The sequence below is a fragment of the Rhea americana genome, unplaced genomic scaffold (assembly GCF_003343005.1).
Source record: "Rhea americana isolate MKP2758 unplaced genomic scaffold, rheAme1 scaffold_13, whole genome shotgun sequence".
In the NCBI taxonomy this organism is placed as follows: domain Eukaryota; kingdom Metazoa; phylum Chordata; class Aves; order Rheiformes; family Rheidae; genus Rhea; species Rhea americana.
In genome coordinates this window covers 7,882,010-7,905,143 of record NW_028185372.1, presented here as the reverse complement: position 1 = coordinate 7,905,143, position 23,134 = coordinate 7,882,010, and positions in this window count along the sequence as shown.

Here is a 23,134-nt window from a genome sequence, read left to right as displayed (position 1 = left end):
GGTGTACCTTGCAGGCTACACAACATTCTTCTTTTCCCTCAATCCTCACTGTGGGAGCATAAAAATAATGATGCCATCCATCAGAAGTGCTCTTATCCCAGCCCACTTTCAATAACATCCACTCCCTCAGGCAGATGTTGTTGTGAACTAAGTGGAGAGCCATGTAGCAGTGACTGCATCGTGCAAAGCAGGGGACTGCACTGCACCCTCCAGTGCCAACAGCAGGGGAAAGGCTAAAGCCCCCCGAGCCATTCTCTTCTGGTAAACCTCCATCTCAAAGAGGCTTTAAGTGGCTGTGAGGATTCCCCCCTTTGGCTGTATGCTGGAGAGTAAATGCAGAGCAAGTCTTTAAAAATATGCACATGCTTGAGTGGAAAGCACAGAAAGAGTTTGAGCAGCAGTGAATATGGAGGGCTATACAGCTGATTACGTCCTCATATCTCAGTGCAAAAAAAGAGCTTTGGTTAATATACAATAAAAAATATTTACCTAGGAAAATTTTACAAAACAATGAACATGACCTGAAAAGTAATGGAAAAGGGAAATTCCTTCTGAATGAAGATTTTGACAGATAAATCCACACGGTTTAGAAAAGCTGATTGTAAAGACACAGGTAAGATCAGAACTTTTTGTGAATTCAAGAGGGACTTGTGTGTCCAGACAGGCTTGGCTGGTCTGGCCAGGAGCTGTAACTCGCTGTGTTGCTCAGGAGGCTCAGGAGGCAAGATGCAAGTTTCCTCACATAGTGCTGCCAGAAGACCCCGTTTTGGAGCAGCATGGGCAAACTTACATGAAAAAGTAATAATAATAGTTTCTTTGTTTGGCAACCAGAACTAACTAGTAACAGTGCGTTCCTTTCAGCTTAAAGCTCTATTTTGGGACTAAACCTGCCAGTAGAAAGAGAAAAGCAATATGTTGAGGTTCTTTTATGAATTAAATCTATGTTTACTGGGCAACAAAGAGCTAAATTATTATTTTTAGGGCCAGCACAATGCTTGGATTCCCAAAGCTGCCAGGAGAAAAGAGGTGCATGAACAATGACATTGTCTTTAGCACTGCGCTAGGAATCCACTAGGAAGCATGAACAACACTGTCCCCATAGGCTTTGTACCCTCACTTCAGTTTCATGTTGATAACACCACTTTGATACTTTTCAAAACAGTGCACATATACCTTGAACTGAAAACAAAAAAAGGAACACAAAGAATTATCTTGTGAGCCAGAAGAACTGCCTAGGACCCAAAGGAGACCAGGGCCAAACACTCTGTAGCATGAACATGGCTAGCCAGGACCCAGCTCTAGGCCATTCTCTAGCTCCTCTTTATTTAGCAATATAGACATAGCCTGACCAGAGGCTAGAGCAAAGCAGAGGTTACAGATTCCAGGAAGGCTGGGAAAAGACTACATGAAAAGTTTCATGAATGAAGAAGGATATTTGGCAAATATTACGATGATGGTGATGATGATGATGACAACAATTATGAAGTGAGGCAGTACCAAAGAAAGAAATTATATGCCATCACCTAAAATAATCTGTTTATACTTGATCTGTCACTACTGACAAAAGGTGAAAAAGAGGTAAATGGTTGATCTGGAAGCAAATGAATTTTTGGATTTTACTGCTTACAATGCTGTTTTCCAGCTATATCAAACAGAGCAGAGTACAGTCTGAGCAAAAATCATAGACCTTTGATTTTGCTTATCTCTGACATTCTGTATCATTATCAGCAGAACTATGTAGATAAAAAAACCTATATCAAATAAAACTTTAGCTAAAGTATGGCATCTGGTTTATGTCAAACTTGGATGATTTTGTGTCTTTGATCATTCAGCTAAGGCAACAAGTCCAGCATTTGTAATAACTTATACTGGGCAGAATAACATCTGCCTCTGAGAAAACAAGGAGGGGTATCATTAATCTGTTTTTACATAAACAGTGAGTTCTTATAGCTCTTTAATCTGAAGAGGATAGATCCTGAGCTGGAATGAAACACCTAAGTGCCAGCCAGGTTCAGCAAAGAGTGAATAGTGTGTATACTGTAATTTATTGTGACATTGCTATTTTGTGATCTAAAACAAGACATTCACAGTGTTGAAAATACTTGAGAGACAACTATTTGTGATCCATAGATGCATTGTCTATATTTTCTTTTCTCTTGAAAGATCTTTTTTCTTCTTTCTTTTTTTACTCTATTCTTTGTCTACTAAGTCATTGCACTGTCTTCTAAGAACCTTCGGGCTATTAATTAAACTTAGATATTCTTGATATCTTTCAGTACTGAAGTCACTAAAATATTTCAGAACATTTATTGGAGCATGCATACCATCAGCCTATATTTATTAATGCAAATATGCAAATGGTTAATGCCTGGGCATATCCAAAAGTTATTGTTATTGTGGGGAGCATCTTGAAGTAAAGGTTAAAAATAGCACGTTTAGGGACTTGGTAGGCATTTCAGGATTTATTTACCCATTATTAGCTAAATCCCAATAAAAATGATTTACAGCTTAACAAAGTATTCTTTTTCATCCTCAAGATAGAAAATGAGCAGCAGCTCATGATAATGAAAAGAGACTGTTTAGTGAAAAAATGCCAGCAAAACACAATACAGACTTCTGTTAAAAGTTGCAGAATTACAGATATGTAATTGCAATGATTTGCTATCAAAATATTACAATGAGACAAGTCATGAAGTAAAATAAGCAAAAATAAAGAGTTAGAAGTCTTCTTATAGTAAAGGAGAATCAAAACGTTTGGTAATTTGGTGGTAGGTTAATGCAAGATGTTAGCTGTGTCAGTCACCGAAGTCAACATTGAAATGAAGCATGACATCTATATAAATATTTTAAAAAATACATATTATTTGCAGCATATCTCAGCTGTAACACCAGACCATAATACATGCTTTAAAACCAGCTAGAAGAATATTTTAAGCGATATAATCGTGAGGTATTCCAGCTTATGCAAGCCTTGAGAGAAACACACCCAGAGAACTGAACTCACCTTCAGACCAGGGTTTGAAACCATGAACTAAGACATGGTTTCAAATCAGCATTTGAAGGTGATGACTTCAGCTTCGTCTTAGTAAGTCTGTGTAGCTTCAGAAAAGTGAAAGCACATCTGAAATTGCTTTACATTTAACTGATATATTTTGCTTCATAAGTTCTATAAGTATAATGAAGATCAATTGCTTAATCAAGACAGTGAGCATTGAAGTAAACAATTTATGCAGGGAATATGTGAATATGGCTAGTTCCATCACCCCCAAATCAAAGAACAGAAAGAACAAATCAAGATGAACAGAAATCAGTTAGAAAACAATAATACATATTAGATGGACACACTGGGCTTCTGAGTGATAGCTAGAAAATTTCCAGTTGAATAAATGTTTGGATAAAGTAAATCATTAGCATAATACCCAAAGAAGATGTAAGAAATATTTCTGCATGCTAATAAGGGTACAGTCTAGCATGAAGAGCTTGCTAACAGACCTAGCAGCAATCAAGAGGCAAGTGATCTGGTTGTGGTAGGCTCTCAAGCTGACAATAAACAAATAGGGAAATTGGAAATCAGGAGGAAAAAAAGAAAAGACATATAAACACAATGTATTTTATGAATACTAAAACAGTTTGCCAAAAATGTGATAGAACTATAAAGCTGGACAAATGTAAGAAGAACCTCCCAGAAAGCTATTAGCATAAGTCCAGATAATCTTGAAAAGATGAGGTTCACATGACAAAAAATAGTCTATTGGCACTGTGGAATTTGTCGTAAGATAGTGAGACTTCTGAACTTAATGACTTCATGACAAAGTGAAAAGTTTATGTGGAAGTTTATGTTGAAAAAAAAATATCTCCAGGGAGACAGGGTTAGCTTGGCTTGGCTGTAAGCTAAATGCAAGGTAATTTCTATTGAGCTCTTCTGGAAATTCACAAATACCTTCCAGGAGCTGCTTGTATTTCACATGTGACTTCAGTGATAACAGATAACATGACTTCAAGTGTATCACTATTTCCAGTAATCTTAACTTTCCTCAACTCACTTAATGTGATTAAAAGACAAACCTGTATAACCCGTAGTCATGGATTTTTTTGGCACAGGACCTCAAACAAAAACATAAGATTAAAATACATTTAAGCAAAGCCTGTGCAAACAGCAACAGGTCGCCAAGAAAGAAAACCACTAGCATGATGCACTGTGGATAAAATTAACATGGATTGATGAGACAGTGTTCATTTTTGAGGCTGTAGCTATTTATTTCATATTTGATCACCCACAACACATTGAACTAAATAGGAGATCCTCTTTGACTTCAGAGGACCTGGATAATATCCCTAGAATTTGACAGAATCTTTGAAACAGTAAAAAGTGTGTGAATGACATCACACTGATGTCAGTTCTTAAAAAGGGGGATTTCCATAGAAGTTCATTGAGTCTGTGTCCTACTCATACAATGCAAGAATGTATTAAGACATCAGAACTGGGACTGAAAACCAATGGGGCCCCTGGAGGACTGAAGACCTGTGAGTAATTTAGTGCTGACAGTTTAGAACAACCTGAGTTCATTTCAGTTCCAGTTCATATAAAGCAAGCACATGAACTCTTTCCTGTTTTCCCAACAGTAACTCTATTTCATATATTTCTCACGTGTCCTACCTATCACTTTAACAGTGCCATTCATTTGACCTACATTTGACATTTATTTTAGGATGAGATGAATTATGTGCTAGTAGCATCTGTTTTTCTCTTGACTATGACAGACTCCAGGGTGACTCACTCAGAAGTTGGTATCTATAGTGCAAATAAATATCTATAGCATAGTTCAGTCAGATGGATCCCACCCATGGAATTTTAAGTATACTATGCTTTATATGCAAGCACATACTTATCCTGAAGTAAAGAGGGTTACAAGCCATGCAAAGCAATCTCTCCTTGCAGCATGTCAGCCCAACACCAATGCCTGGTTCCATGACAGAAACTCAGCCTCAAGAATTTATTCTGGTCAAGAGAGCTAACAAAAAGTAAATTGTCTAGCGACCAAACATCTCCTTCTCCATGATTATTGCCTTGGTAAAGAGTCTTCTATTACAGCAGTGGCTGGATGCCTTCTTGCACCATAATTAGTCATGGGAGTCATTAATTTACCCCAGCAGGAATCCGAGAGTAAATTAGTGGAGCTCTGTGCTGTCTGCCCTGTGCCATATACCACCAGTACTCACCAACAAGTAACCCCAAATAATTCCAATGTGCCTATTTTAGTGACATGCTATTGTTATTTCTGAGGTAAACAAAACGGAGAACTCTGAAAGAGTACCACCTGACAACCCTTTTATGACTTTATGGTGCTATACATGCATACACTCAATATTGTTTAACATCCTGATCTGTGCAAAATATTTTCATAGGAGCTATAATGTATGGAGGGAAAATATTTTTTCCCAGAAAGGATTTGTAAAATGATCAAAAATAACAAATCCCATGGTCCAAAGAGACTTACTCTATGCAGATATTCAAACTTGTTATTTTAGTGTTTCTTGATATTAAAGTATCACACTGGCTGTAAAAGATATTCTACCATTTCACACACCATCTTGAGCACTGGGAATCATAAAACCAGACAATGACTGCTTTCTGATGGAACTAAAGTTCTTATGCCAATTTTCTTCTGAACACATTTCTCAATTTATTGATTAAAATTTGTTTGAGCTGTCTCCAACAATCAGATATTTGAATCAGGCAGCAAGAGATCAGACATGTACTGAAAATGTAACAGATGCCCTGAAAGCACGTCATACTCTCCTGAACTTGTGGCCCTTTTTTTTTTCTTTGCTAGTTAGTAAAGTGAATTTGTTTTGCGGATTGCTATCCTTTTGCTAATGTGCACAGAATGCAGTCAAAATTGACTGCAGACATCCTTTTCAGAATGCTGTTAGGTCCAGATGTCAAGGGCACATTTCATCCACAAACTGTTGTGTGTCAAATCTGGCATGTTTCGGGTTACCCCAGCTTTTCATTTTGGGTAAAATGGTTTCAGTGATGCTATGCTGGTTTGCAATAGCTGAGGATCTGGCCTGTTCTGGAAACACTGTTTGGTCAGGAGGAATGATAAATGTATGTCCCTTTGAAATAAAATCAATTTGGCAACCTTTGGATACCACTAAACTAGGTCTGTTAGGAGAATTAAACAGACATTTCGCTGTTTATCAGTCGCAACCACAGATCTATATTTGCCCTACAGGAACTAGCAGTGTGGGAGCCTGATTTAACAGAGCACTTTACTTACAACTCTAGTTGGGTCCACTAAGCTGATCTTTGTATGACTACCTCAGGAAGCAGCTGGGCTATTGCTTCAGTCTCCTCTCTGTGAGCCATAGCAGTATCAGTTGCATCCTCAGCAGCTGGTGGGAAAGCTGAAGGCCAGAAAGAGCCTTCAGGTATGTATTGAAAGATGTTTTAAGAGGACTGCACAGATGCGCTTTTCTCAATAAAACTAATATAAACATGGAGTTATTTCATAAATATAACTTTGGCAAAGTCTTTCAGGGATGGTTGCTCACAATGTCTTCAATAACTGCAGCAATGCAGGGAGTATGGAGAAGTAAATCCATGAAATATCTTTTAGTTTCAGAGGAGCCCACAGTAGCCAGATAAAGTATTTGTGTTGAGACATGAGTGTTCAGTCTCTCTTAGATCAGCATGCAAAAGAAATAACTTAGTCAAGGGAGTGGACCATGGCTTCCAGGGTCTCCACACTCACTATGGTGCTCATTGTTTGTCAGTGAAATACAGAGCAAATACCACAGCCTCGTCTTTGCTTTGAGCTGCATGGTGAGTCTTCCTCCGTTTCCCTCCTCCACTGAACAAACTGCTAAAAGGCATGTATAAAGCTGTGGCAGAGATAACAAGAACTAAAGGAGTCGTAGCAGGTGTTGAGCATTAGAGTACCATCTGGGGCTGTCTAATTCCAGCCAAAACAGTCTCCTCCGCAACTGCTCAGAAGGGTGGGATGGGATAGTTACTCAAAGTCAGGACAGGCAGAAAGGAAAGCAGAAGCTTTGGCTCAAGCCTGGAGATTGTTACAGGAGCCAGCAAGATTGCAGCTATGCTATTAATTACTAGGCAGAATTAATGAAAGTGCCAGCTCACATTCTTTCTGTAATAAATTTTGCTCATGTAGCATGACATCTTGAAATTGCCCTTTACTTTGACTGTGTAAGCCAGATTCCAGAAACCTGGTGCAAATCACATCAGCAAAAACATGAACAGTGTTGCCCCGCCCTATTTGAGGTTAAGTTGAGCTAAAATATTCCTTATCTTCCTCAGACAACGACTGAAAAAACAGAGGCCACCACAACATACTGAAACTCAATTATCTCTCAAAGCCTAAAGCACAAGGCTCCATAGGTTATTATCAACCTTTTGAATGGCTTCCAAGAAACACATGGAAGTCAGTGCAGAGTTTACATCTGTGATTTTGTTTGTCATGTGTCCCCTGAGTGTGGTGTTATTAACTTATCTGTACTCTGTACCAGCTGCAACTTCTGAGGAAATTCAGGGATTGTCCCCTCTGAAATACTGCAACTGCTAAATGTTTCTCAAGCAATGATAAACTGAAACACACACATTTTATGGCTGGCTATGTTGGGATAGGTAGGTCAGTGAAAACACCTTTAAATCCCATTAATATATAAATGCATTTGATTCTGGAGCTACTCTCTTTTACTGCGAAAGTGAGAACAAAACAACAAATAATTTTTAATCTCACTGGTATTGGAACTGCAATCTGATGAAGATGTAAAATCAGACTCTAAATAACTGAGATGATGATGCTCAGTCTTTTCTGTCTGAACTATTTTTAGCAATGCTGTTTACTTTTTATTAGGTAAATAGATGTGTGCAGACAGTGAAATTCTAACCAACTACTTTGTACTTGTAGCTCGTAAAGTTGGTAATAGAGTATTATGATCCAAATTAAATACCCTGAGAAGGATAAGAATGGTTAGCCTGTTTCGGAAAGCAGCTTGTGACTCGTGCTGTTGAGTCATATGACAGAGGTTTAGCCAGAACAGAGGATGGGTGCTATGACGCTCAGTGAATGCCATGCTAGACAACACTGCTGGTGCTTCATGCTGCCTCCTGCAGCACTCCGTACCTGACATTTCAAGACAAGCTATGCATTATATCTGTGGCATGAGTGAGATTTTAAAAAATCATGTTGTATTACTCCCTCTTAAATTAATATACAGCTCTTATTGATATAAATAGGAGAAGAGAGAGCTTGACATTGAAATGGTCAAAGTTGCATCTGTGTCTCTCAGCTTTGTTTTTCGTATTGGCTAGGCCCTTCTGAAGAGCCAAAGCCAACAAATAGAAAGCAGTAGGGAAAGGACTTTAGGCTTACATGGCTGTCTGAATCTGGGCTGAATGCTTTGGAAGACTCCACCATAACAAAATATCATCTCCTTCCATGTAAATACATAGTCTAGAACTTTCGTTTCTTGATGGACTGTACTTCTGTTTAATATTATTCTTTTTCTTGCAATCGATTTTATAGAAATAATTAGTTTTATGCAAGACAAATATAATTTTTTCTAATTATATTCTGCATGTACATGTTAGATTTCATGTAATAAAGGAAAAGAATCAATATAAAGAGTGTAAGGAAGTTTTGTACATGGTTAGCTACAATATGTATTACCTTTGATATTTGTAATTGCTTTGTCTATAATGCCAAAGAGAAAATATTAATATAATGAGCAAAAAACCACCCAAGTTTATCATATATTCTCATTCTCATGTACATTGTATATTCAGTCCAGTAGATAACATTATGATTATCTTGGTCATGTGGTAAGCAAAAGCCATGTTTTTTTTCTTGGCAGCTAATGGTGCTAATTCTTATGACACTGTCTTGTAGCTTTGGAAAAGATGAACTCCAGTGCTACAAAATCTTTTTCTCATAGATTCTGAACCTGTACCATGCTTTGCAAAGGCTAAACACACAGATTTGGTCAGAGGCTTCGGATCCAGTTATCAATATCACAAAACCAATACCCTATTATTTCTAATCATTATAGTTTCTGTTATGGCAATACACACATAGCAGCTGGTGGAAAACTGAGCTCTGTTAGGCTCAGTTCTGTACAAACATGGGCTCCTGGGCAGCCCCTGCTTTTTAAGCATGATCTGTCTGTTCAACACAGTAACTTCTGAGCTCCTTTTGCATCATGTCATAGAGTTTTGGAAAGGTTCCCTGTGACTGATTATGTATACTTCTTTAAACTAGATCCAAGTGTCAGTGTCTAGGCTTAAAAATACTGGCCCATCTCCATAAAAGTATGTTTTATCACAGATAATAGACATTAGAAAATAAATGATGGAAAAGACCTATGATATCATCTTGTATGGCTGTTCTCTACAGTATACGTCAGGCTGCTTTGTTCTATCTAGTTTAAATGACTCTCAGGCTTTCATCAGGCTCTTTTACAGTATAATTTATCTTACAGCCATGATATCTTTCCAGATATTCAGTCTACATTTTACTACACTATGTTTCATCCCACTATTTTGAATTGTCCTTCTAAGTAAAGAATCAGGATCTCTTTGATTTCTGGCTTCTTGGGAACTACAAAAAATTCTGGACTTAAGATTATGGAAAACTCTAAACAGATAAAAAATGTATGTATGTACGTCACAAGTGCAGCTAATCCAAACTCTTTCAAACAGTTATGGTGCCCAGCTGAATGCATCCATCTCCAATTCAGAACTATTCAGAGTAACAAAGTAGTTAGCTATTTTCTAACATTTTTAAAATGAGCTTTCCCATTGCCATCTTATTTTTTATTTTCCCTAAAGCACACGCTTTTATCAGATGCAATAGATACAATTGTTCTTATAAAAATGTCTATTTATTTTCTATTAGTGCCTTTTGAATATGCTAGTTTAAAAACACTGCCATGTAACACTCAATTTTACCCTGCATGATCCTTCCTCTGACCTTGATCTCACACAATCATCTGTCCTCCCGAGCATTCTGCTTCAAGATGCCCTTCAGAAAAAAAGTCTAGTGGATAGACCACCCTAATTAACAAGAAGTGTTATCTAACTAATCTCATTAGACACTATAATCCTGATTAAAATGTCCAGGTGACCAACATTTAATGAGATAAGTAAAAACATAGATCCAAAGAAAATCTCTATTTTTAATTGTTCTCAAGTAATAAAATAATGCCTTTTACACCTGACGGATCTTTACAGATAGAGATACATAAAAGGAAACAGAAGACTTCACAATAGCTTTTTAGGCAATTTCACCATCTTTCATGCCTGCAGTACCTTTTCAAATAAGTAACAGGTATCAATAGTACAAACATACTAGGTTGGCCATTATATACTGAGAAATAGAGAGAGGTGTTTAGCACCTGCAAAGGAGAAATATTTACCAGAAAAACAAATTAATTGCAGTGTCAACTTTTGTACTACAACCAGAATTAGAGCTTGAAGACTGTTGTATCCCATAAAACAAGCAACATACTATATCCCCTGCACCTCTGGCAGCTTTGGCTCTACTTGCTCTGCTACAAAAGGCATCATGAAGATATACTTTCTTCCCCAAAGCGTGTGGCCCAGTGACACTTTGGGGTATATTTGCCCCACCACTGATAATCAGCACTGTGAAACACTGTCTTCCCTGCCCAAAACAAAATGTGGCAACAGATTGCACAGAAATGGCCTTACTGTAAGCTAGAGTTTGCTGATGTTTGCTAAGCAATTTTAAGTATGTTAAGCTTTCTAGCCTCTTTACAGTCTAAGAAAGAACTTTATCTTCTCTTCTCTCTTGAGTACCCTCCTACTACAGGAAAAGCAAACCTGCGCCAAGATACTTCATAATCTTTTCTGCCATTATGCCATATGTCAGATATTAATGACAGGTTTTTGTAATATAACCTATGGCTGCCTTTTTAAGTTTGTTTTACTAATTACTGGCCTAAATTCAGCACTGCCAGAACTCCATTGATTCAACAGAAGAATCTTCTGAATAAATCTGTCCCTCATGTTTAAGCAGCTGCTATACATGCTCTGGCTCCTTGACCTTGTATTCCCCTAAGAAAATGATCATAGAAGTATCTGTATCCCTTTATCACAGAATCATTTCTTCAAGGAGGGTCTTTCCATAACTTCCCTCAGTTTATCTCATTTCATGGCTCTCAGTTGTAAAAATTTGAAAAAGAAAATATCCATTTGTTTCTACTCGAAGAAATCACCATTTTGTTCATCACTATTACAAACTTCCACCAAACTCAGAACATCTGCACTGGCTGCTGGCATAAGCCCCATTATGCAGGAGGAGCTGGGCCCAGCACCACAGTAGAATGTAGATCTCTAAGTGTCACTGATAGAAATAAATAGATACAGATAAATATAAAATCAGGAATACTGCAGAGAATAACACTCGCCATTTCTGAGAGTACAAGATTACTGTGCACAACAACTTTAACCATGTAATTTAGGACGAAGGTAGAAGGCAAAAGCATATGCAAGTTCAATAGCACAACAGATAAACTGATAAAGAATAGATCCACTGACTACAGTTATCCATGACAATCCGGACACGACTTCCAGCACAGGAAGTCTGTAAAACACTGATTATTGGAAAACTGGCAGGGCATACTAGAGAAATGTATTTCTAAACATGCTCAGTTCTTACACTTCTAAGCACCTGCTGCTGACCGTGGTTGGAGAAAGGACACAAGAGGAGAAGGCCTGTTGGTCTCATAAATATGGTAGTTCCTGTAGTCTCAGTATCGTTGAGGATAAAAGCCCTCAGTGCCTTTTTCATCATGTTGTATGGACCAGACCTCACAAAAGCTGTCCTCAGACAAACCATCCTTCTGGACTGGTACAGAGTCACTCAGGAGTTTTAGTAACTGATCCAAGGGTGCATCTCCATGATCATGGCCTTAATTTTAGACAATTGCTCCTGGCTGTAGAGTTTTGATGGAGTGATTTCACATGGTCCCACTTGGGCTGAGTGCCATGGATTAAGCAGAGCTCACCACAGCCATGGGGTGGATTGGAGAGGCTGCACAGCTGCTCCCCTCCCGTGTGACCTAAAGCATGTGCCACATGGAGGGCTAGTCTCCATCCCCCTCCCACTATCCACCAGTAAATCTGCTCCCGGATTAGGCAAGTTCAGTATAAGGTTGTCTGTTATCTGCCTTTATTTCAAATAGATCTATTTTTTCTGTGTCTGAGCCCATTCTAATATCTCTGCTGGTGAATTTCTCTTGTAACCTATCTTAACACCCAGTTCAGGATTGGTAAAGGCTTTACCATGTCTTTGCATATAAATACAATGTGTTTGTGTGTGTGTTTGTGTTTGTGTGTGTGTGTGTGTGTGTGTGTGTATTGCCAAAGCTGACAAATGACTTTAAACTACTTGTTGTTCATCTTGTTCGAGTGGTCATCTAAGGGTATTGTGTACAACAAAATTTGCTTGTTAGATGCTTCAGTGGAACTGTACAGCTACAGCCTTGCTTGTAAAACTTCCTGTAGGGACAGAGTTGTCCTGGAAGAATAGTGTGTACTTGTCACTTTTGGAAAAAACATAAGAAAACTCAGAAAAGTAGATGATGACTGATATTTTAGAGCAGCAGAATAATACATCAGCTATACTTTCTCATTCATCCACCCTGGGAATCATGACACTTTCATGATTTGCAGACATGATGGTTTCATATTCATGCAGTTGTCAAGATAGTGGTCGATAACTGACAACCCTGCAAGTCATAGCAAACTAAAATTCTGCAATAGAAAAATATTTGTAAGGGACTTTCTTTACTAGTCAAATAATTTGAATACAAACACACAACAAATCTGGCATGCCTCTTCCTATTCCTTAAGACTGTCTCTTTTCCAATAATTACAGTACTTGTTATATTTACTTCTACACTGCCATATCCACCCACTGATAATTAATAGCTGAGGATTTACAGATTCCCAAAGTGACTCCAATTAGGAAAGAACAAGCTAATGTGTAAGAGTGTTATCATTTCAAAATAATTTGAGTCTTAGAAAGTGCAGAGCTAAAAACATGCTCAAAGAACTTTAAAATGCTTCAACCTTTAGTCAGTCGCACAACAATCAGAATCAAGTTGTCTTGCAAGGTCTCCATGAGGGGTAAAAGGATGGGTTGTCAGGGTATTTACTTCAGTGCCTGAGTTAGTGAGAAAAATGTCATTGCTTCCTGTGTACACTTCCCGGTATCTATTGCCCTTCTGTGGCTGCACACAGTGGCTCTGCCACAAAACCCCGAACGAGTGGCACCAGGCTGCAGCAGCTCCACATAAGCCAGGGACAGCCAGATCCGTCGCTGCACCCCAGCAGCTCGGCTCAGCCCAGGGGGGGCCAGCAAATACTGCATTTTGGTCACCGACAGGTTCTATCCTATTCCCAGAGCAAAGACATTTTCCTACCAGCTACATGCTGAAAGAAGCTGCGATGCCTGTTTGTGTGTGTCTGGGGGTGGGGGACATCACTGCCAAGGGACTATACATTCATTCTTTTAATATTTGTTTTCACTCTTTTCTGGGAAATATTTTACTTTAAATTTGCCTCATCAGACTGAAAAATGTTTCCCTCTCCCTGGAAATCAGCAGAGTGACAGTTTTGCCAGGAAGGTCTGTGCTTGCTTTGTCTTTTGAGGACCGTGCTAAGGCAGGCTCCGTAGGGTGGGGAGCAAGGCTTGCCCTTTCCTCTGTCACCCACTGTGCCACAGAAGGCTAAACGCAAGGCAAAGCTGCCATCCCTCTGCGCGGGCGCTGCAGGGCCCCAGGCGCCAGGCGAATTACTTACTGCCTGAGGTCAAACTGCACGGGCGCAAGGTTTGGTTTCATGGCTCGGTTATGCCAGCTGAGCATGCTCCTGTATTTGGAGCTGCACAAAGCTGCGCTGCTTACGCAGTGGCAGGTTGCCATTGCCATCCTTTTACTACTCCCTCAGAGATCAAAGGGGAAAGCCACGGTCCTACATGCGCCCCCTTATTTGGGGTGCCAGGTATCCTTGAGCAAACCACGAAGGAACGGCCCGTGTCGTTGTCTGAACAGTGGGACTGCCATTCATCCAGCTTTTTGTTCAAGCTGTAGATGCTAGAGGCACCTTTGGCATCTCCTCTCTTCTACTCCTCCATTCCCATTCCCACACATCTACATGGAGTCAAGAAGAAACTGGCCTTTTTCAGGAGCAGTGACCTAAAATCATAGGGTACTTCTCCCGTTTATATCATGCTGAACTCAGCCTGCTACATGAGACTGTTTATGGAAATATTTATGGTGCTTAATCTGTGAATTACCTTCTGACAAACATTTCTGGAAGTTTCAATTACATTTGGAGAGGAAAAGTTCCTCCTTTTGCTGTTTTTCCCATGGGATATTGTAGATAGATACTCCAAGCTGAAAAATGTTGTCTGACTGCATTAACATGGTGCTGAGCTTGAACTAACAAAGCAGGCTTGTCTTTGTGTCAGAGCACAAATACGGCAAGCTCGTGCCTGTCCATCATACGCAGAATAAACATTCACAGAGTTTTCAAGTGGTCCCAGTGAGCTTCCAGTTTCTGTAGCCAGTTAAATTATCCACATAATTTAACGCCACACTTTGACCCACTTGGAATGGTTTTGTAATCTCAGAGAGGTCCTCCAAGATTCAAAAATTACTTTATATAAAACCCACTTGTCAGCAGCAAACTATGGTTTTCACTTTCTTGTTGTACACTGACTACAGAGATCACAATTAGAAACAGGCAAATATTACAAGAGCCTTCTTCCAAACATTCATTCAAGCTTTTAAAAATCACATCAGTTACATATGCATATCTTTTGCATTTGCTTTCAAAGAATAGTTGATGAATATTATTATTATTTGTTCCACTTACAATCTGCCAGTAAACCAGAACAGCAGAGCCTATGAGACCAGGCTTATGGCAGAACACAAATCTCCCAACTCAAAGACTGTCCTAGCTCCCACAGCCACGATATCCAGTGACTAAAGCACTGGCATATCGCTGCCACCTGGAAGTCCTTGATGCTAATCTCTGGCCTGCTAGCCTACTCTGGCCTTCTGAAGGCCTTCACAAGGCACTTCACCTTGATTTCTCTTTATGACATTTCTATATCTTATCTAGGTGGACTGAAAAGCCTTGGGATTGCAACAGGGTTTTGAGATGGGTTTCAGCACTGCCTGGCATAATGGGAGCCCCCTGCTTGCTTGGCCCTCCAAGTACTACTGTGATTCCACAGTAATTACAGTATCTGTTGTACAGGTGGTGGGAGAGGTGTCCAAAAATAGGTCATACATAGGTCTGAGGACTATTTGGTTGCATCAAAGTAATAGCAAATTCTATTATAATCCTGAGTCTTGCTGGGTTGCAGATTTGATGTTCATTCAGTGTCTATAATTATGTAAGTCTTCAAGAGGATAACTTTGTTTTAGCCATTGTGTTTGGTTTTGTTCTGAACTTAATTCTGGTGCTTTGGCCTACTCAGCTGCATATCTTTATATTCTGACAGTGAGTGTACTAAGTACATTCAGATACCAGTTAAATGTTTGCATTTCTGTTTGAGTTTCATATATACAGGGTTAAATTGTCTCTTCCATGTAAATATAATATCCTGTGTGCCCAGTTACTACCAATGCACTTGTCACCTTGTAAACCTTAAGTAAATCTAGTAATCTAGGATGAGATATCAACAGGAGTTCTGGGTATGCAAAGAATGTAGGACTAAGCCCTTCAGGCTGGAGTTTGTAGTTTGCATGTTACAGACACGTATTTTTTCTCATCTTATATTTTTCTCATCTTTGAGACTTAGACATACCTCGTTATGAAATGCAAAATACTGCTAGTCAAAACCTTAATACACATGTATCTCTGATTATCCTGAACACAAAAAAAACAAAGACCATCAGCTTCTTCATTCCACATGACATGCCTCATTACGATCTCACTAAAGAGAGTCAGAGGAGCAGCTTTTGATGCAACATTATGCAGCTGTGTTATTTACCTGTTATTTACCTGTTTATATCTGGATTAAACTGTCATTGATAAAGTTACACAAGCAATGATCTGGCATACACCATTGCCATTGTATCTACTTCTGCTTGGAGTTTATGTAGARTAGGAAAACAACTGAACAACAACTGAAAAGGTAAACTGCTTCCAAGTTGTAGTCATAAAAACAAAAATTGTATAGGACAATAGCAAAATTTATAAATGGAGGAAACAAAAAGCTTTTCTCCTGGAGCTATGTAAAATCTGATGCTCAACTTTTAAAGGACATCTGCAATTCCAGTGTGGCCCATTCAAAACAGTTTTATTCTCATTATTATTTTTCCCTGTGGTTAATTTTTCATATCTGAATGGTCCTGGTTGTAGCTGCAGCATGATAACTTTCCCACTATTGTAACTAGTTTCCTTGAAACATGGTACATTTGCAGCCCATTGGGGAGATGTCTAGGGAAGGACTGAAGGTGCTCTCTGGGCTTTCATGGGTCAGACAGGAAGGCCCAGCTTTTCAAAGACCAGGAATTATTCTGGCATAGAAACACCATCATCATATGAGACTGAAATCCTTAGAACAAAACACTATATAAAGATATGGGGGTGTGAAATTTAGTCTTATTAATCTCCTTCAATTTGTGCATTAGTAGGCAGAGAAAGACATTCAAAGAAACAAGACTAGAAAGAAGGCATGTGCTTACATGGTTGCTGCAGAAAAATAGGAAGTGTGGATGACTGATATCAGTATATTGTAAACATCAGTGAGGAACAGAGGGAATTCTAGTGACATAATAAACCTGTGACACAGTACAGAAAGTGCTATTTCTACAGTCGAAGCTGATTGGACTGAATACCTCACACAATATATGTGAAAGTGCCCAGAAGTAAGGGATGAACTAATTTCCTTATTAACTCATTCTTCTAAGAACTGAATTCCCATTCAAATTTCCTGTTCAGCTGTGCTGCTTGGATTTGTTACACTGCCTAGTAATGCCATCCAAGTAGCCCACTGCACAACCTGGATACAACTCCTGCTTATAACATAAAGAGCTTCTAGAGTCACTAACACATGCCTGACTAGACTTTTCCTGTGGCTTACAGGAAAACTGTTACAGTAAACGCACGAAAGCAGAATGGTGCCAATAGCCTTGAAATGAGGTTCAAGCAGCATTCAGGTACGATTAATCCAAGTGCAGTTCAAAGAGGACTTGACCTGATTGTCCTGGTGTATCAGCGTCACAGCAAGATCAGGATTTCAAACATGAATGTTCTGATCTGCAAGCAAAAATGGGACACTGGCAGCCACCTTCTCTTTACGCTGTGCTCAAGGAGGTGGCTTTGTCCCTTCTCATTTTAACTACACACAGACACGTCAGTTAATCTTTCTTTGTCATTTTGTTCCATTCTTCCTGACACTGTTCTCAGACCACCTGTAATTTCCCATCTACCTCTAAATGACTAGATTTTCTGACTTAAGATATAACATTCTGGGGTTTGAAAGCTAAAAATGTGTATTAAGCTTTTCACTTATTTTATCAATGAAAATTTACTTTCACAAAAGTTTATAGAGAGACTCTCAGAGCTGTCTTCATGGACAGCTGATTAGTAATTCTCTACATTGTTATATGATATCTGGAACAGGGCTTCATTAATTTGCAGATATTTTTAATGTATTGCATAATGTCAAAGATTACCTGTTTCACACAAATGAACTTGTCTTTCTCTGTTTAAAGGGGTCTAATAGAAAAGCAATGCAACTGTCTCTATTTAAAGCTGCTTCTAATGGTTCAAAGAATCAAGTGTTGATCAAATTCCACCATCTACTGGAATTCCACAGAATTACAAGACTGCTTTAAAGAGAGTTCGTTCTGCAGCTAAGAGGGCCATGATCCCAGTACTCTGGAGAAGTAACACTAAACATTTGCCTCGATCTCCTGCAGTTCACTAGACATCCACTGGTGAGTGCTAGTTAGACACTATGGTTTCTGGGCTAGATAAATTTTTGATCTGACCTGGTACAAATATTTTTTCCCTATGTAGAGCAAACAAGAAAAAAAGAAGTTAAAAAACGCAAAAGTTTGACTATATATTTCCCCCTACCAGTGTAATACTCCAAACACGACACCAGCCCCAGCTCTGCCTCCGTAGTGTCACAGGTACAGATGTATACCTAGAACACACATATCTACATTTCCCTTGACTCTCCTGCCTTGAGCAGTCTCCATACCCATCATCTTCTGCTATTCTGCAAGTATGTCTCTCTGGTCTGCTCCCCCAGGCTCTATGCATTGGTCTTACATCCTGCCAGGGTTACTGAATGCAATTTTAGACCTGAAAAGGTCTAAATCCTGAGTAATTCTTTGGAGAGTAAAGAAAGAAAGCTACATCATGGTAGGAGGTGATGATAAACTCACTGGGATACCTCCCACTCCTCCTAAATAAGGCACAACAATCAGTTTGAGAAAAACCAAAAATTCAGTTTAGTTAATTATAAATAGATCATCATTTGGGAAAACAATACCTAGAAAACCAGTCACTGGTTAACAGCACTACTGTAATTACAGGATGGACTCTCAGGCATGATTAGCTTGATATCTGCCTCACAAGATCCTAGTGATATTTAAAACAACTGTACCATGGGAAACACCTTGACCCCATTGAAGTCAAGGGCATAAATTCATATTGATTTAGCAGAAGATGTATTTGGCCTTATAAAGCAGGGAGCAGAACAGAACGGCTCCTCACTCTGCCTTGTATTTCAGGTAAGAACTTCAAAGATCTATCTGTGACTTTATTCTCTATCCTGTAGTCACTGTTTATCCATTGACATTTTAAGACATTGTCTTCATTTGAGTGAATCCTGGGTCAGTCCTTTTCAGACAGCACAGCTCAGTTGTTCTATCTTGGTGGGATTCTGACTTGTCCATACAAAGTCTGAGCTTGGTGGTAACTTTATCACTCCCTAACATTGAGTCTTTAGTTCCCCTTTCAAATCAGGAGTTAGTTTATATATGGTTTCATATTTTAAATACTTTATAATCAAATTATTATAATTTGATTTTATTATGAACTGAAAAAGAAGGTTGATTTTATCCCTTTGATCATTTTGACTTCCACTCATTATATTATATGTATACCAAGCAATACTGAGGCTGTAAACATTTAGGTTTGCAATACACCAGTGAAGGAATCCAGGCAAGCATTTTACTCCTGGTGTTGTCTCTGTGATGCTAGCTCCTGCGAGTGCTCTTTACAGAAGAGGGCACTGCTGTTCCAGTGCTTTGCAAAGCAAAACAAGGAGAGCATCTTTCTTCCAAAGTACTGGCAGCATCAAGAGTGAAAATGGATGCAGCGCCCTTGCCTACTTGCCAATGTCCTACAAGAGCAGCAGCAGAAAAAGACCAGCTATGTAAGATCAGTCTACGTTCGTGATGGCAATGTGCCACACAGCACGTGCTATCAGGGGTTATAGGCAAAGACGATATCTCAGTATCTGCATCACCAGTCTTTAGCCCTGCTGTGCACCCCTGTATATAACACTTCATTAACATCTGAGTATGTTTCTTCCATTCTCTATGGTCTTATCAAGAAAGTCCATCCTGCACTGCCCTGTGCTCCCCCTCATGTCCTCTCAGGCAGAGGTATTTCTCAGCTGCACAGGTAGGTCAAAGGGCAGAAGGGAGGTTTGCTAGTGAGAAGAGCTGGCAAAGGGGGAAAAAAGAAGGTGATGTGAGGGATAACATAGCCTAGAGAAGAAAGGAGATGTCCACATCCTTCCCTCTGGTTTGTGCTGCACTTCTGCTTGGGAGTGAAGTCACCACAGACTTCCAGTAAGGCCATACTAGCTGGACAGTGGGGGCTAGTGAGAAGAAAACAACCTTTCCACTCTGTCCTCAGCCTTTCAGAGCTTTGCCTCAGTTATTTACTGTCATGAAAATAATTTCTTGTATCAGTATCATGAATGATTCAAAAAGTATCACCTGATGCCAGATGCACAAACCACAATAGAGATCCTGAGCCCGCTCTGAGCTAGCAGGCATCAGTCGTCACACTACACAGCATTGTGACAGACAGAGATACAGGCTCAGGTCCTGCACCCACACGTGTCACCAGCACAGCACTTGCACTCACCTAATGAGCTCTGATTACAGAGAGTTAATTACCCTACCCACCACTAAACTCTGATGCACAGGCAAATACGGGCAAAAATACATGCAGGAAAAGCCCGGTGCTTCTCCTAGTTTCTTTTCAGTACTTTTCTGTAGCCATGATTTTCCTGCACTACACAACATCATAAAAAGTCAGAAACACTTTGTTTCAATTAATGACGAGTGTAAATTAACAACACTATCAGCTTTCTCTGCTGTCATGACTGGGCCACATCTATCCTCCTCTGGCACTGCTGTCGTGTCCAGGCTCACTTCCAGAGTCACAGAGCATGAGGGGCAATGAGGAATATGAAGACATTTTCTCTGAGACTTTTAAAAAAACAATAAAAAGATACTTACAGAGAAGTCACTGACTCAAGCCTAAATTCAAAATCTTATCCTTTCTGCCAGCCCCTGAGCTGAGCTGTCTATCACAGCAGAGAAAGGCTTGTATTTACCTGGTGCTCATGTCTACATGGGCAAAGATCTTTTGCTAAAGCATTGGCTTTGTTTCTTTTTTGTCAGATGTAGAGGGCATTTCTTGGGTGTTCTCCCAGGCAGCGCTCAAAGGGAGTGTGACTGCAGACAGAGGCCTGCCAGCTGAGCTCTTCTGGGGTGTCCTCTGGAAGATGCAAGAAAGAGGAGGGGGGGAAAAAAAAGAAGAAAAAAAAGAAAAAGCACTGCCTGCTGATTTATTAATTTGTTGAATGTCCTGTTAAGGAAACAATGGGGACAAAGCAGCGGATAAAAAGAGAGAGAGGTTTTTCACTTTTAAAAATACATCTAGGAAAAGCTGGAATTCATCCGCTTAAGTTTAGCTATAATTTATCTGCTTAATTTTAGCTATGTAGAAGTCAGCCCTCTAAGCTAAAACAGTTAGGAGGCTACCTGCGTGGGAACAGCAGGCAGCAGCTAAATGCGACGAATTCTGGGCCCCTTGGACACCTACGGCAGGAGGTGCTGGCTCACAAGCACAGTCTGTCCTTACGGACTATGGACAGCTATCTCAGAGGAGGTGCCTGGCTCACCATGTGCTGGCTCACAGCTGAAGACAGGTGAGCTGAGCTCTCCAGAGTGCCATAGGAAATATTCTTGTGCCCTCCATGGGGACCAGCAAGGAGTCAGCTCTCCAGTGTTTCTCCCCCAGGTCCCCTTGCTGTGCACCCTGCAGTGTGCCTCATTCCTAGGCTAATGCACCGTTAGGCTAATGCACAGTTAGACTACAGCAGTAACATCCAACGCCCCTTGCCTTCATCACAGAATCAGAGTGGAAGGACAGAGACTCAGTTAAGGTAAAGGGCAGGTATAACTGTGAGAACTGAAATGGATAGGATTAGACAGAGGACTGTGGAGTGGCTGTCTAACTGTGTATGACCCATGCTGCAATCGTACCCAGGGTCAGAAGCCCTTCGTACACAGAGGACAAAGGACCTCTTGTCAGATGAAGGAAGCAAAGGCCACTTTTGAGAGTCTTTCTGGGATCATCTAGGGGTGATAATTAGCATTCTGAAGTGCTTGATTACATATAGACTCTAGAGGAGACATGCCTGAATTCCAGTCCCTTCTCGTGCAGGAAGCAGCAGTGGCAGCTCTTGAGCAAAGCCAAGGTATTAGGTTAGATGGACTGTCCCATGAGCCAGGGGAAAGCCGGCATCACCAGCTGAACTACCCTGATGGTGAAGAGCTGACAGTTAGGAGCTGACTGTCTGCAAAACTAATATTCTGCTCCTGGATCTGTGCACAGACAGCACTTACCACATAGTGGATCCTGCCTCCATATAAAAATGCCTGAGATGAGCCAAAATACAAACAAGTTAGCAGTAAAGAAAAGAAATAAAACCAATCTCTATCACCACAGTCCCACTACAGGCTGGGTAGAGCTTTCCTCAGTTAAGGACCCTTGAGTAGATCACACTATTACATTTTAGAAAATTTCAGTTCTGGTCTGCAATTTCAAGGCTGCACAAGGCTTTACTTGCCTGGACCATTCTGTCTTCTTTCTAAACACATTTGGCCTTAGATTCAGAAGTGAGTTTGGGGGATGTGAATCAACTCCAGATTCAACTCCTAAATTTAAGTGTCCACAATGTCTACATGTAAGTTATTTTTCTAAGCTTCTGTTGCAGTCAGTAGAATCAATCAATACAGCAAAAACAAAATCAATACAGTAAATAAAGACTAAGAAGCTCTTAGGCTGACCAAGTTTAGGCATAATTTTAGGGTAGGCCCTCACTGCACCTTTGGGCCAAAACTGCTTTGCCTTTCTTAATTTTCATATTAGTTTGCCTTATTCACCTGCAGTGATGTGTCCCTTTCAATGCGCCAGTGCTAAGCAAACTTTTTATATCCTTCCTGTCCACCCGACCCCAGACGGTGCTGGTGATCCACTTCTCCAAGTAAATTCCAAGCCAGCCCATTTATTGTTACTTCTGCTGTGGAAACATCTCAATAAGAAGGAAAGCTAGCCTGGGTCCCATCCCCTTCACAGCACACAGACCAAGTTCCCAATGTAGGAAGGCAGAAGTCAATCAAAAAAATAGCCAGAAGACATGGATCTCCTGTTGGTTTGACTGACACGCAGGGTTGGGAGCATACACTGTGAATTATTAAACCTGTTACATAGTGTTGTTGAAATCACCACTATCCACTTCTAACAGGATAAGGTGTTCTTATTTATTGACAATTGTAATTATGTATTAATATATTAAGGCAGTAATGGTTTGCTTATTTATATTCTCCATCCAGGAGTTAAATCAGTAAATAGCTAATTTCTGAAAGCCTCATTTGAATAATCAACCTTGGGCATACGGCATATGCATAGTGATCACAAGCACCTTCTACAACATCACTGTCTGCCAGTGCAGCACATGCTGCTGGGCTCACAGGGAGGACATCTGTCTCCAGACTGCGCCGGCAGCTCTGCACATGCTCT